Here is a 16,132-nt window from a genome sequence, read left to right as displayed (position 1 = left end):
CGTGCACTCATAAATAAACAAACTTTCTGCAAATTGAAACATAGGCGTTATGTGAATATAAAGAACCATGAAAATACTCCTCTCCCATTTAAGATAAGAGTGCTTGCGTTAAATCAAATTCCTTCTGCAATGCGACAAGGCAATCTAACACGACTACATATCTAGACGGAGCTCTTTGCTTTGTCAAGCTGGGGTGGTGTTAGGGGGGGGGGGGTTTATGATGCAGATCCCTTGAGCACTACTGGCGGTTGGGCGTCCTGGATCCATCAGCTAGTCGATTCATCAATGTCCCTACTTTTTTTCTTTTTTTTGTGATATGTTACAATACATCATCACCAGTCTTTTGCGGTCTAACTGTGTTGGTGAGGCAGTAAATCTATCCACAGGGCAGTGACACTGCGTCACTGCAATACACTTTGAAGGTGTGACGGTGGGACTTGTAGTCCCATACCACCCTCTGACGATGACAGTACTACATCAGTCAGGCAGAAAAATTTAGCCTAACGTGGGCAGGTAGGGTGGGAAAGTATTGGATGTAGAACGGGGGCTAGTCCTGCCAAAGGATGCATCTGTGGTGGGCATACCAGGCCTATCATCAGCCATGGTCGGAATCCGATTCCTCTAGGATGGTTAGGGGAACCGGATGTCGATGTCAGTGGCGTGGAAGTGTGGTCCCAATGTGGCGTAACCCATGGACAGCGTTCCGCAAGGCATCCGCTTTCTCATAGAGCCACTGCGCGTTGTTGCGTATGGTCGTCTTTAGGGGGACGATATCCGCTTCCTTGTGGAGAGTGACAATACTCGTGAGTGGCGGGGCGTGCAGGCTCCACCTGAGCACCTCGTTCTGCAGGCGCTGAATGTCCACATCCTGGTGACACTAATCGTGGCCCATGCAGCAGATCCATACCTCGTTCTGCAGGCGCTGCAATGTCCACATCCTGGTGACACTAATCGTGGCCCATGCAGCAGATTCATACCTCGTTCTGCAGGCGCTGCAATGTCCACATCCTGGTGACACTAATCGTGGCCCATGCAGCAGATCCATACCTCGTTCTGCAGGCGCTGCAATGTCCACATCCTGGTGACACTAATCGTGGCCCATGCAGCAGATCCATACATGATGGCAGGCAGGATAACTGTTCTCAAAATGCGGAGCTTGGTGTGCATGTTAAATTCCCTACTGTGGAGGAGTGGGTACAAAGTCCTGGTCAGCGTTTGCCCCTTGTTGGCGACGTACTCCGCATGACAGTGGAAGAGCAACTTGTGGTCCATCTGGACCCCGAGATAGGTGGTTGTCTGGGACCAGGGCACCTGCAATTGAAATATTGCGACGGAGGACTGGGTGCCGTTTCGTGAAATAGACTGCTGTAGTTTTGCCGGCATTGAGAGCTATTTTGTTTGTCCAGCACGAGGTGATGGTGGCGCCCACCTGTCGCTGGAGGCGGGCGACGGCGGCGTCAGTAATGCGGTCAGTGGCATATAGTGCTGTGTCGTCAGCATATTGTCCTAGGTGGCACTCGGGGATAACTGGCACATCATTTACATAGATATTAAAAAGGATGAGAGATAACACCGATCCTTGCGGAGTGCCTGCCGACAATTGGCGAATGCTAGAAAGCATTCCCCATTGAGCCACTAGGAAAGTCCTATCACGGAGGAAGTTATCCACGATCTTGACATAAACATCTGGTGTAGGGGTCTGTGTCAGCATCTTGTGTACAAGGCTGTCTTGCCAGATCTTGTCGTAGGCGTTTTGCAATTCCAGAAAAACGGCAGCTGTCGGCTTGGCAGTGTTGAAGCCTTTGCTGATGTGTTCAGTGATCCGTACGACCTGAAGTTCGGCAAAGACGTGCGAAGTGAATCCAAACTGTTCAGGACGGATCATCCCAGCTGCCACAAGAGTCTGGGAATGTCTGTGAAGGATCACAGATTCAAGAACCTTCCCATAGTATTTAGGAGGCCGCTGGGCCTGTTGTTTGTGGGGACCATAGGGTCCTTGAACCTCTTGGGGATCGCAGTCAGCTTGGCTTGTTTCCACTGAGGGGGGGAAAGGCCCAATGTAAGACAATAGTTTAAAATCTTGGTGAAGAAGATGAGTGGTGTGCGGGGAAGATGCCAAAGATGTTCATTTAAAATTCAGTCCAATCCAGGGGCCGACCAGCCACGTTTCCGTCGAAGAATGCGCTGAATTTCTGCCATGGACATTAAGAAGGGGAGCAGACTGGGGTGGGCGGTTGCGGAAAGCAGCAACAGATGTCAGGACTTCATGTTCTTCCTGTAGTTCGTTCAGAGAAAGGTCCTGGACAAGAGGGTGGTTTTGGGCCGTGAATGCATCCGCCAACATTTCCACAATTTGGAGGGTATCATACAACAAGCCCACTGCATGCGAATAGGATGGGCAGTCGCTGGCATAGAACACTGCAGGGTGCGAATGACAGCCCAGTCAGATTTTTGGTGGAGGAGGAAAGCGGACATCCTGTCCTCCCATTGTTCGGACCTACAGTAGGCGAGCCGGTGGCAGAATTTGCGCTGGAGGCGTCTCATTTGGCGTTTGTCCTGAGGGTCACGAAACTGCTTCCAACGCTGGCGGTAGCGGTTATTTTGCACCTTCAGTTCTCATAAGAGAGGGGGCAAATCATCCAGGGGGAGGGGGGAGTTAAATTCCGAGGTGCTGTGGAGGTGGAGAGTTTCACTGCTTTCTGTATTTTGGCAGTATGGTAATCCACAGCACGGACTATATTGGCTGGTGTTGTCAAATCGAGGCCATGTCGAGTTGTATTATTAAGTATCCTGGCAAACTTGTCCCAATCAGTGAGGGTCACAGTGGAAAAAACATCTAATGAAAGGGCAGCATTGGTGATGTGCAAGAGTACTGGCTTATGTTCAGAGGCCAGTTCGTGGAGAACTTCCAGTGAAAATTGAACACTGATGTTTTTGAAGATAGCCAGAACGTCTGGCTGACAGTTAGTATGGACTGGGATATGGGTAGGTTCGCGGGAGCCATCATAGACCAATAGTGCTAAAGTATTCTCCAGGTCAAGGAGGAGCTGGGCTTGGGGGTTAGAGACCCAAGAATGCCAAGCTGGGTGCTTGGCATTGAGATCCGCCCCAACGATGAACCTGTCAATGGATGACAATGTACGGAGGTCTGCTTCCAGCAGTGGCTTGTTTGGGTTCAAATACGCTGCTGCAAAGGTAATGGCACCAAGGCATGTGGAGATGGTAACCGCTGAGGCCTGTATGTGTTCCATTGGCTGGAGAGACTCTTGGGTATGGAGAATAGCTTTGTTGAGGAACACAGCTGTGCCTCCATCATGGTGGTCGAGGCAGTCAGAGTGGTAACACACTATGTTGGGAAGGTGGAAATCATCTGCCGGTTTGAGGTGTGTTTCTGTGACCAGTAAAACATCCACACGATGGTCATGGAGGAAGGTGTTCAATTCTGTCTTCATCCATTTTATGCCATTGTCATTAAAAAGGTAGGTGACAAGATTCTGAGTGGGCTGGTGGTGGTGTGGAGGTCCATTCGCCATTACAACAATATTTGATTAAGCCCTTCCTCTAGGTCGATGACCTTGGAGAGCCCATCCTCTGACCGACAGAATTTTTGTGCAGTGTCATGAATAACAGCCCAGATGTGGGGTTTCGTGAAAAAAGAGATTACCTGGAGGATTTTACGCATGTCCACCTGAAAGGACACCTCAGCCTCCACCACTGGGGAAGGGTCCCGGTTGGCCTGCTTGTCCCTGTGGCAGGCAGGTGCAGATGTAGTAGGAGGCAGAGTAGGGGTAGGGGCAGTGGGCTGGGATAGAGCCACAGATGGACTGGAGGGAGCTGCAGCTGGCTCCTGTAGTTGGTGAGCAGTGGAAGCCATCACAGAAGACGGACAATGAGGAGGAGACCGGGCTGCAGCAGCAAATGATGTCGCTGGATCTGGGCAGGAAGGGGCACAGGAGCCACAGAGCCATCTGGTGCCTGAGTGGCTGGTACCAGAGTGGCTTCTGAGGGCAGTGCACCAGGCTGCCCCGCAAAACAGGATAGTTGGTCGTGTCCCATTGTGGTGGGGGAGGTCAATTTGTTCTGGGTTTCTTTTTGGGTGGATGAGAAGATTTCAGTGCCTTCTGGTTAACAGGGCACCCCCTCCAGGATGTCATGTGGTGATGATCGTTATATATATTAACTTTAAACCCATACCGCTAGGACGTGATTCAGGTAGTATCCCTGAAAGTGTTTTCTGATACAAGTGCGTTTCCGAGTCGTATTGTTGTAGCCCCTGCAGCGCATACCAGCGTTGGTATACCCGCCACTTCGGCGCTGGCATCTTAGCAGCCATTGCCCAGGATAGCTGGGAAGCCCCTGTTGTGGGCAGCTCCCCCCGTGCTGGGCCCCCGGCTACGCCAGGCGGACCCATGTCCACTACGGAGAGGTTCGCGTAGCAGCCCTCCGACCCCCCCCCCCCCCCCGGTACACCAAGGGGAGAACCGCCTTGGAAACGCCGCTCATCCCGGCCTCCCATCGCGCATAATGCTCCGCCCACCTCGCAACAAGTGAGGCAATACTGACCCTACGACTTATCTTAGAAGAAAGATTAAGGAAAGGCAAACCTACGTTTCTAGCATTTGTAAACTTAGAGAAAGCTTTTGACAATGTTGACTGGAATACTCTCTTTCAAATTCTGAAGGTGGCAGGGGTAAAATACAAGGAGCGAAAGGCTATTTACAATTTGTACAGAAACCAGATGGCAGTTATAAGAGTCGAGGGACATCAAAGGGAAGCAGCGGTTGGGAAGGGAGTGAGACAGGGTTGTAGCCTCTCCCCGATGTTATTCAATCTGTATATTGAGCAAGCAGTAAAGGAAACAAAAGAAAAATTCGGAGTAGGTATTAAAATCCATGGAGAAGAAATAAAAACGTTGAGGTTTGCCGATGACATTGTAATTCTGTCAGGGACAGCAAAGGACTTGGAAGAGCAGTTGAACGGAATGGATGGTGTCTTGAAGGGAGGATATAAGATGAACATCAACAAAAGCAAAACGAGGATAATGGAATGTAGTCGAATTAAGTCGGGTGATGTTGAGGGTATTAGATTAGGAAATGAGACACTTAAAGTAGTAAAGAAGTTTTGCTATTTGGGGAGCAAAATAACTGATGATGGTCGAAGTAGAGAGGATATAAAATGTAGACTGGCAATGGCAAGGAAAGCGTTTCTGAAGAAGAGAAATTTGTTAACATCGAGTATTGATTTAAGTGTCAGGAAGTCGTTTCTGAAAGTATTTCTATGATGTGTGGCCATGTATGGAAGTGAAACATGGATGATAATTAGTTTAGACAAGAAGAGAATAGAAGCTTTCGAAATGTAGTGCTACAGAAGAATGCTGAAAATTAGATGGGTAGATGACATAACTAATGAGGAGGTATTGAATAGAATTGGGGAGAAGATGAGTTTGTGGCACAACTTGACTATAAGAAGAGATCGGTTGGTAGGGAATATTCTATGGGATCAAGGGATCACCAATTTAGTATTGGAGGGCAGCGTGGAGGGTAAAAATCGTAGAGGGAGACCAAGAGATGAATACTCTAAGCAGGTTCAGAAGGATGTAGGTTGCAGTGGGTACTGGGAGATGAACAAGCTTGCACAGGACAGAGTAGCATGGAGAGCTACATCAGGCCGATCTCTGGACTGAGGACCACAACAACAACAACGTATATCGCGAGGTGGGAAGTTTCGCCTGCGTGAGTGAAATATTTATTCCTTGAAAAGTAAGGAAATCGAAATGTGACGGGACTTCGCTACGAGACAGGAAAACAAAAGAAAGTGCAGGAAGTGTTTGCAATGAAACAGTCATTGTTAGCCGCCATAATGTATGTTTTGAGTTTTTTGAGATTCACAAGCGATATGTAATGTTAATGTGGAGTTTTGTAACGGCCATAATACAGTCTGTTGCATTTAAAAGGCAATTTTGCGTATTTAATTTTGATCAAAGGATTCTGTGATGAACTGTTATGTACTACAAGCTTGTATAGAACTTCGATCATTTGGTGGTCGATGTTTGCTGTAGAACCTGCTTCAATAACACGACCAAAAACAAAGAGAAAAGTTTTCTCTGCTAAAACGAACTCATTTCACTCGCATACAATCATCGAATGACCAAATGCGAATGGCAGTGTTCCAATTCAAGAAGATCCTATATGAGTTTTCTTTCTCTTACATTTCAAGAATTTTACGTGCAACCGTCGAAGTCGGCAGCTGCTTCTACACCACGAGAGTAGCTTGTCAACGTGTACGAAATTACGTACGCAGTGGAAGAAGTCGATGCCGCTCAGAATACTGTCCTTTACAGACATACAAAGAGAGTTACTGCACACGTTAGTTGTATAACAACGAGTTTAATAATACCTGCTTAAAACATTAATTTCTTCTTTTGAGCAGTAATATTTTAGGTGGCACATTGTCCTGCTGGAATTGACCAAGTCCGTCGGAATGCACAATGCACGATGGACATGAATGGATGCTGGTTATCAGACAGTGTCTTTATGTACTTGTCACCTATCTACTCGTATCAGAGGGACCATATCACTCCAATTGCATACGCCCTCACCATTGCAAAGCCTTCACCAGCTTGAACAGTCCCCTGCTGACATGCAGGGTCCATGGATTCATGAAGTTGTCTCCATACCCGTACACGTCCGCTCGATACATTTTGAAACGACTCTCGTCCGACCAGGTAACATGTTCCCAGTCATCAACAGTGCAATGTAGGCGCTGACGGGCCAAGGCGAGGCGTAAAGCTTTGTGTCGTGCAGTCATCACGGTTACGCGAGTGGGCCTTTTGCTCCGAAAGTCCATATCGATGATGTTTCGTTGAATGGTTCGCACACTGACTCTTGCTGATGGCCCAGTATTGATATCTGCAGCAATTTGCAAAAGGGTTGCATTTCTGTGACGCTGAACGATTCTCTACAGTCGTCGTTGGTCCCGTTCTTGCAGGATCTTTTCCGACCGCAGCGATGTCGGAGATTTGATGTTTCACCGGATTCCTGATATTCACGGTACACTCGTGAAATGGTCGTACGAGAAAATCTCCACTTCACAGCTACGTCGGACATACTGTGTCCCATCGCTCGTGCGCCGACTGTAACACCGCGCACCGGTCGCTATGGCCGAGCGGTTCTGAGCGCTTCAGTCTGGAACCGCGCGACCGCTACGGACGCAGGTTCGAATTCTTCCGCGTGTGACGTCCTTGGGTTAGTTAAGTTTAAGTAGTTCTAAGTTCTAGGAGACATGACCTCAGATGTTAAGTCCCATAGTGCTCAGAGCCATTTGAACCAATTATAACACCGCGTTCGAACTCACTTAAGTCTTGATAACCTGCCATTCTAGCAGCAGTAACCGATCTAACAACCGCACCAGACACTTGTTGCTTTATATACGCGTTGTCGGCCGCAGCGCCGTATTCTGCCTGTTTACATATGTCTGTATTTGAATACGCATGCCTATACCAGTTTATTTGACCCTTCAGTGTATTTTATCGCTGTATTTCCATGCTTGTTACTCTAAGGCACTGAAAATAGTAAAGATGTGCTGCGCTCAGATCGGTTTAGCTTATTCAAAGGTGAGCTCTATTGTTGTCGATCTACTATGTTGCCGTCGCGAATGTTTCAGAAATAGCTATAAGTAGCTCATTTTATGAACTTTTAGCGCACTAAACTGTAGTTGTAGCGGGAAAAAAGTTTAGTGACGTCTGCCGGCTTTTTAGGCGGGCAAATAGTAACGAAACTCTATAGGGCAAAATAATACAAGCTTTTGACAGCTGCAGACGCTCCAAGCGCCAAGACTGTAGTGACAGATGAAGGACATCAGGTAAGCTGAGAAAAAGTTTGGAGTTTCTTTGGAACATCATTGTTGGCACTAATTGGAAACTGTATTTAAAGTTGTATCCTGTTTTCTATTACTTGCTACACATAATAATAAAATGTCAGAGCAATATAACAAGTGACGTTCATAGTAGCGACGGGCGCTGATAACCTCGCTGTTGTGCGCCCTATAACACTAATCATCATCATCATCATCATAGTAGCGAAGACGTAATCCTAACATCTTAAATGTTCTTAGATGAGAAATGAATTGTAACCTGACTTTTTTAAGCTTAAAAGGATCTGGCAAGTATTTCTTCATGAATTGTACCGATTGCATTATGTTTCAGGAGTTTCTTTGCTAATATTTAGACTCATTTTAACATTCATAACTAGACCGGCTTTTATATTCATGAAGGTTAGCTGCTACTTCTTCTTATAAACTCTCTTCTGGCCTTGAACTTGCTTCTTTGCCTTACGTGAGCTATCATCTTCATCTGTTCTGATTTCCCGGTATCAAACTGTGTTTATCTTGAAGAGTGTATTTTCCCCCCTGTGACATTCAGTTCTGCAAGTCCACCTGTGATGCTTTCTTCTTATTTATCCTAAGTCCATTTCTTAAATTACGTGTAGCACAAGTTACCTTATAATATCGAAAAACACAGTTCCTTCTCACTTTCGGCTTTGTACCATCACTACATCCTCAGCCTTGTACTAATTATCTATTCCTAATTAATACCAACAGTTCTGTACTTCCCTAATTCCCCTTCTGAGGAGGGGAAAATAAAAGATTATTCCATGGAGAAAAACTCAATGCATGCACATCGTTCCGCAAAACAGCTTCACACCACCAATGAGACTTTAACTCTTCGTTTATACTCGCATAACGTAGTGTAACGCAACCTAAATATCTTCGTTGCTTTTATGAAATTTTTATGGCCTGCTAATTATCTACATCTGCATCTACATGATTACTCTGCGTTTCACAATTAATTGCCTGCCAGAGGGTTCATCGAACTAACTACAAGCTGCGTCTCTACCGTTCCACTCTCGAAAACAGCGCTGGAAAAACGAACACGTAAATTTTTCCGCGCGAGCTCTGATTTCTGTTATTTTATTATGAAGATCGTTTCTCTTTATTAGCTGAGAGCCAACAAAATTTTTTCACGCTCTGAGGAGAAAGCTGGTGATTGTAATTTCATGAAAAGGTCCTGCCGCAGTGAAAAACGCCCTTTGTATAATGACTGTCACCCCAATTCGTGCATCATATCCGTGGTATCCTGTCCCCTATTTCGAGATAATAGATAACGAGCTGTCCTTCTATGAACTTTTTCGATGTCCTCCGTCAATCCCATCTGATATGGATCCCACAGGGCACAACAATACTCCAGAAGAGGGCGGACAAGCGTAGTGTAAGCAATCTCTTTGAGTAGACTTGTTGCATTTTCTATGTGTTCTGCAAATAAATCGTAGATTTTGGTTCGCTTTCTCGACAACTTTTTCTATGTGATCGTACCAACGCAAGGTATTCGTAATTGTAGTCCCAAAGTATTTAGTTCAGTTTACAGCCTTTAGATTTGTGTGATTTATCGTGTAATGGAAATTTAGTGGATTCTTCTCAGTGCTCATATGGATGACTTCATGATTTAGAGTCAATTGCCACTTTTTGCATCATACAGATATCTTGTCTAAACCATTTTGCAATTCGATTTGATCATCGTATGACATTACATGATGGTAAATGACAGCTATATCTGCTAAAACCCGAGGAGGACTGTTCGGATTGTCCCTTAAATCGTTTATGCAGATAAACAACAACAGAGAGCCTATAACAAAAATGGGACTTAACATCTGAGGTCATCAGTCCCCTAGAACTGCTTAAACCTAACTAAGGACATCATACACATCCATGCCCGAGGCAGGATTCGAACCTGCGACCGCAGCGGTCACGCGGTTCCAAATTGAAGCGCCTAGAACCGCTCGGCCACTGCGGCCGGCGCCCTATAACAGTTTTCTTAGGGGACACCAGATATTGCTTCTGTTTTACTCGATGACTTTACGTCAGCTATTACGAACTGTGATTCGGCTAATAGCAATTCACGAATACAGTCACGCAACTGAAACTACACTCCTGGAAATTGAAATAAGAACACCGTGAATTCATTGTCCCAGGAAGGGGAAACTTTATTGACACATTCCTGGGGTCAGATACATCACATGATCACACTGACAGAACCACAGGCACATATACACAGGCAACAGAGCATGCACAATGTCGGCAGTAGTACAGTGAATATCCACCTTTCGCAACAATGCAGGCTGCTATTCTCCCATGGAGACGATCGTAGAGATGCTGGATGTAGTCCTGTGGAACGGCTTGCCATGCTATTTCCACCTGGCGCCTCAGTGGGACCAGCGTTCATGTTGGACGTGCAGACCGCGTGAGACGACGCTTCATCCAGTCCCAAACATGCTCAATGGGGGACAGATCCGGAGATCTTGCTGGCCAGGGTAGTTGACTTACACCTTCTAGAGCACGTTGGGTGGCACGGGATACATGCGGACGTGCATTGTCCTGTTGGAACAGCAAGTTCCCTTGCCGGTCTAGGAATGGTAGAACGATGGGTTCGATGACGGTTTGGATGTACCGTGCACTATTCAGTGTCCCCTCGACGATCACCAGTGGTGTACGGCCAGTGTAGGAGATCGCTCCCCACACCATGATGCCGGGTGTTGGCCCTGTGTGCCTCGTTCGTATGCAGTCCTGATTATGGCGCTCACCTGCACGGCGCCAAACACGCATACGACCATCATTGGCACCAAGGCAGAAGCGACTCTCATCGCTGAAGACGACACGTCTCCATTCGTCCCTCCATTCACGCCTGTCGCGACACCACTGGAGGCGGGCTGCACGATGTTGGGGCGTGAGCGGAAGACGGCCTAACGGTGTGCGGGACCGTAGCCCAGCTTCATGGAGACGGTTGCGAATGGTCCTCGCCGATACCCCAGGAGCAACAGTGTCCCTAATTTGCTGGGAAGTGGCGGTGCGGTCCCCTACGGCACTGTGTAGGATCCTACGGTCTTGGCGTGCATCCGTGCGTCGCTGCGGTCCGGTCCCAGGTCGACGGGCACGTGCACCTTCCGCCGACCACTGGCGACAACATCGATGTACTGTGGAGACCTCACGCCCCACGTGTTTAGCAATTCGGCGGTACGTCCACCCGGCTTCCCGCATGCCCACTATACGCCCTCGCTCAAAGTCCGTCAACTGCACATACGGTTCACGTCCACGCTGTCGCGGCATGCTACCAGTGTTAAAGACTGCGATGGAGCTCCGTATGCCACGGCAAACTGGCTGACACTGACGGCGGCGGTGCACAAATGCTGCGCAGCTAGCGCCATTCGACGGCCAACACCGCGGTTCCTGGTGTGTCCGCTGTGCCGTGCGTGTGATCATTGCTTGTACAGCCCTCTCGCAGTGTCCGGAGCAAGTATGGTGGGTCTGACACACCGGTGTCAATGTGTTCTTTTTTCCATTTCCAGGAGTGTATATTCCATCGGCTGGTAATTTAGTAAAAAGTCGCTTGTGCGGAACAGTATCAAAAGCCTTTTGGAAATCTAAGAATATGGAAACTATTTGACGTCCCGTGTCGATAGCATTCGTAACGTGGTGAGAATAAAGAGCTAGGTATGTTTAACTAAAACAATATTTTCTGAATCCGTGTTGACTATTTGTTAATACATCGTTTTCTTTGAGGTGATCCATAATGTTCGAGAGCAGTATATGTTCCAAAATCTTGCTGCCAGTCGATGTTAGTGATGTGGGTCTGTAATTCATTGGATTACTCCAGTTTCCTTTTTTGGGTATCGGTGTGACTTGTGCAATTTTACAGTCTCTGCGTATGGATCTTTCTTCGAGCGAGCGGTTGTATATGATTGCTAATTACCTGACTGGTAATTACATAACAGGTACACAGTCCGGACTGGAAGCCTTGCTTTTATTAAGTTATTTAAGCTGCTTCGCTGCACGAAAGGTGTCTCCTTCTGAGTTACGCTCATGTTGGCAGTTGTTCTTGATTCGAATTCTGGAATATTTTCTTCGTCTTCTTTTGTCAAAGAATTAAGGAAAACTGTTTTAGTAACTCTGTTTTAGTGGCGCTGTCGTCAACAAAATCACCATTGTTATTCCGTAGTGAAGGTATTGATCACGTCTTGACACTTGTGTATTTTACACACGACTGAAATCTCTTTCGGTTTTCTGCCACATTTCGAGACAGAGTTCCGTTGTGCAAACTGTTAAAGACATCTCGAATTGAAGCTCAAGCTGAATTTCGAGTTACTGTAAAACTCCGCCAATGTTGGGAAGTTTACATTCTTTTAAACTTGGAATGCTTTTTTCGTTGCTTCTGCAATTGTGTTCTGATTGTTTTGTGTACCTGGGGGAAATCAGTACCATCCCTTATTAATTTATTCGTTATATATCTCTGAACTGCTGTCGATAATATTTCTTTGAATTAAAACCACATCTGGTCTGCAGCATCAACTGTATTTAATCTATACTTTCTGAACACAGTTAAATCCTTTGTAATAATTTCGGCTGAACGTATGTCCGGCTTTAGCCAGTTTCCACTACCTATAACGATTTGAGATTCAGTGCTCTCAGTGCTTTGGTTCTTTTCCAACACGTCTGCGACAGTTTACAACTACAAACTACAATACTGAGTGTCCCTATGTCCACCATCTTCCTGTGTTCGTCCCGCAGCCTTTGAAACTGATGCCCTTTCTGCACGTTCCCGAGACCCTCTGCCCTAAAAAACTGAAGAGTCCCTCCTACTGTAAGTAGGCTGTTTATGTTTTCTTTATGTAAGTAGGCTGTTTATGTTGTTTTCTTTATGTAAGTAGGCTGTTTATGTTTTCTTTATGTAAGTAGGCTGTTTATGTTTTCTTTATGTAAGTAGGCTGTTTATGTTTTCTTATTGGCAACGTTACGTAGCGCTCTGTATGAAAATCACTGGCTGTGCTGTGTGCAGCCTGTGGCTAGTTTTGCATTGTTGTCTGCCATTGTAGTGTTGGGCAGCGGCAGCTGGATGTGAACAGCGCATAGCGTTGGGCAGTTAGAGGTGAGCCGCCAGCAGTGGTGGATGTGAGGAGAGAGATGGCGGAGTTTTGAAATTACATATATTATGACTTTTGATGATATTAAGGTAAATACAGTGTTTGTTCTCTATTAATATCTTTCATTTGCTAACTATCCCTATCAGTAGTTAGTGCCTTCTGTAGTTTCAATCTTTTATTTAGCTGGCAGTAGTGGCGCTCGCTTTATGGCAGTAGTTCGAGTAATGAAGATTTTTGCGAGGTAAGTGATTTCTGAAAGGTATAGTTTAATGTTACTCAGGGCCATTCTTTTGCAGGGATCTTTGATAGATTGCGTTGCGCTAAAGACATTGTGTGTCAGTTTAAGCACAGTCGTGTATAAATTGTTCTAAGGGGACGTTTCATATGGCGACCCTGCCAGGATACGAACCTGGAATCTAAAAAATTTTTTCAAGTCATTATTGGCCACTGCCCAAAAATATTTTGTAAAATTTTTTGTGGGGAGCATGGGGGCTATTTAAGTAGGTGTTTATGTTTTCTTTATGTAAGTAGGCTGTTTATGTTGTTTTCTTTATGTAAGTAGGCTGTTTATGTTTTCTTTATGTAAGTAGGCTGTTTACGTTTTCTTTAAGTAAGTAGGCTGTTTATGTTTTCTTATTGGCAACGTTACGTAGCGCTCTGTATGAAAATCACTGGCTGTGCTGTGTGCAGCCTGTGGCTAGTTTTGCATTGTTGTCTGCCATTGTAGTGTTGGGCAGTGGTAGCTGGATGTGAACAGCGCATAGCGTTGGGCAGTTAGAGGTGAGCCGCCAGCAGTGGTGGATGTGAGGAGAGAGATGGCGGAGTTTTGAAATTACATATATTATGACTTTTGATGACATTAAGGTAAACACAGTGTTTGTTCTCTATTAATATCTTTCATTTGCTAACTATCCCTATCAGTAGTTAGTGCCTTCCGTAGTTTGAATCTTTTATTTAGCTGGCAGTAGTGGCGCTCGCTGTATTGCAGTAGTTCGAGTAATGAAGATTTTTGTGAGGTAAGTGATTTCTGAAAGGTATAGTTTAATGTTACTCAGGGCCATTCTTTTGCAGGGATCTTTGATAGTCAGATTGCGTTGCGCTAAAAACATTGTGTGTCAGTTTAAGCACAGTCGTGTATAAATTGTTCTAAGGGGACGTTTCACTACACAGACCTCGCTACCCGTGTAGTCTCTACCGACGTGTAGTGGGCTCCTGACACATTTAGTGGAACCCGAAAACTCACCACCCTATGGCGCAAGTCGACGAAGCTTCAACCTACACGGTCGCATAACCGTATGAGCCTCTGAATTAGACACTCCACTCGGCTCTGAGCTAAGGGAGCTCAGTCAATTGTCTCAAAGATACTACAGAAGGCGAATCCCCCCCCCCTCCCCTTATCGTCAGGCTGGCAGTCTTTACCACTTCAGTTAGCCATCCGGAATTGGAATCTCTTCAGATCTAAAGCGACATACATCGTTAGTACCAACATGAGCGCTGGCCGGAGTGGCCAAGCGGTTCTAGGCGCTAAATTCTAGAACTGCGAGACCGCTACGGTCGCAGGTTCGAATCCTGCCTCGGGCATGGATGTGTGTGATGTCCTTAGGTTAGTTAGGTTTGAGTAGTTCTAAGTTCTAGGGGACTGATGACCTCAGCAGTTAAGTCCCATAGTGCTCAGAGCCATTTGAACCATTTGGACCAACGTGAGCCACCATATGCAGCTGGCTGCACCCTGTGCTCTTCATAGCATCCACAAACACTCGTCTACATTTGAATGACTCCTCCCACTATCCACACAGAGTGCACATTGGGTTCTTTCCCGTCCATCGCAGCCATATCATTAAGAGGCCCTACTGATGGAGCTCCAAAGTTCCAGGCATCCCACCCTCTCTGAATGCCAATTGTTGCAGGAGGGGAACATTCGTCTGGATAAGGGCGAGCGACTTCATCGGAACTTGGTCAGCCTCAGATAACGCCTGAAACCTATTCGTAAGACGAAACGGGCAGGCTCTCCCATTGGCCCCTCGAAAAGCCTTTCACTGCCAGCCACACCTTGGAACGACCTCTCACTCGACCATGTGTAAAGTATCAACCTCAGTGCAGGCAGTACCTGGAGCGGCCACAGTAGCGGACCGATTTGGGGACACGTGGGTCGTGTTTGGTGTCCCTCGAATCGCCCCGTCCAGCCCTCCACAGTGTTGCCCATTGACAACAGCCTCAAGCAGCGTTAATAATTTCTTGGCAATTTATACACAGCTATCTTAATTATATACAAAAAGATGTGCATATTTCCTCAGTCAATCCAGTACGTATACACAAAAATACGTATGTGTGTTTACTTTTCTTTTTTGATGAAACTGAAGTACGAAACCAAGTATTAGTACTTTAGTAGGTACGGAGTGAAAAGCTGTCGACTGACATGCTTACTTGCATTCGAGTAACGTCAGCCATTTACACATTAGTAACATTATGAAAGGTGGTAAAGATTTTGCCGATCTCGTTAAGCGTAAAATTTCTAGTGACAAGAGGATTCAATAGAAACGCTAGACATTTTCTCGCAAGACTAAAAGTGTAATTACGCTAAAATGAGCATTTTAAAAAAATCCTATACTAATTATTCACATTCCGCTCAGAATTCTTTGCAAATCGAAAAATTGATATATTTGACAGCTGCAGATATTTATAGTGTCATAATATGTCCGAAATACGGCAACATTTTTGTTTTGAATGTGCTTTTGGACTTCATTTGCACAACGCACAATCATTTCACAGTGTTTGTACAGGCCAACCACTTGGCAGCACTGCAGTAGCGAGCCTGAAGAAAAACTGTGGCAGCTTCGTGACTCAATAATGACTGAGAACAATAATAATGTATTGGAATAAGACTGTCTGGAATATTACATTCATTATAGTCGTGCCGTTCTATTGCGGCGTCGTTAGTTCGTACACTTGTTTACAAATTAACAATTCTGATTATGTAACGATAGTTGTTGTGTGGAACTAACGCGGTCATAAAAAAATCATAGAAGTGCCACCTAAAGGAGAGGTCTACAGCCAGAGTTATAGAAAAGAGCGAGAACACTACGTGGGGTTCAAGCACTGGTTGAAGCCTGTCCTAGGTAACTCAACTATAGTCTATTGTAACTATTTCCAGCTCGAAACGTATG

The 16,132-nt window shown here is 45.9% G+C and overlaps 1 protein-coding gene across 1 annotated transcript in view; it reads right to left on the bottom strand.

The window, feature by feature from the left end:
* The window catches only part of LOC126191380 (cytochrome P450 6k1-like), a 137,433-nt gene that overhangs the window by 70,829 nt on the left and 50,472 nt on the right, over nt 1–16,132 (bottom strand). The gene's annotated exons all lie outside the window — the stretch shown is intronic.

This window comes from Schistocerca cancellata, chromosome 6, assembly GCF_023864275.1.
Source record: "Schistocerca cancellata isolate TAMUIC-IGC-003103 chromosome 6, iqSchCanc2.1, whole genome shotgun sequence".
Classification (NCBI taxonomy): Eukaryota; Metazoa; Arthropoda; class Insecta; order Orthoptera; family Acrididae; genus Schistocerca; species Schistocerca cancellata.
The sequence above is the reverse complement of the archived record's forward strand: the minus strand, read 5'-3'. Positions and strand labels throughout refer to the sequence as shown.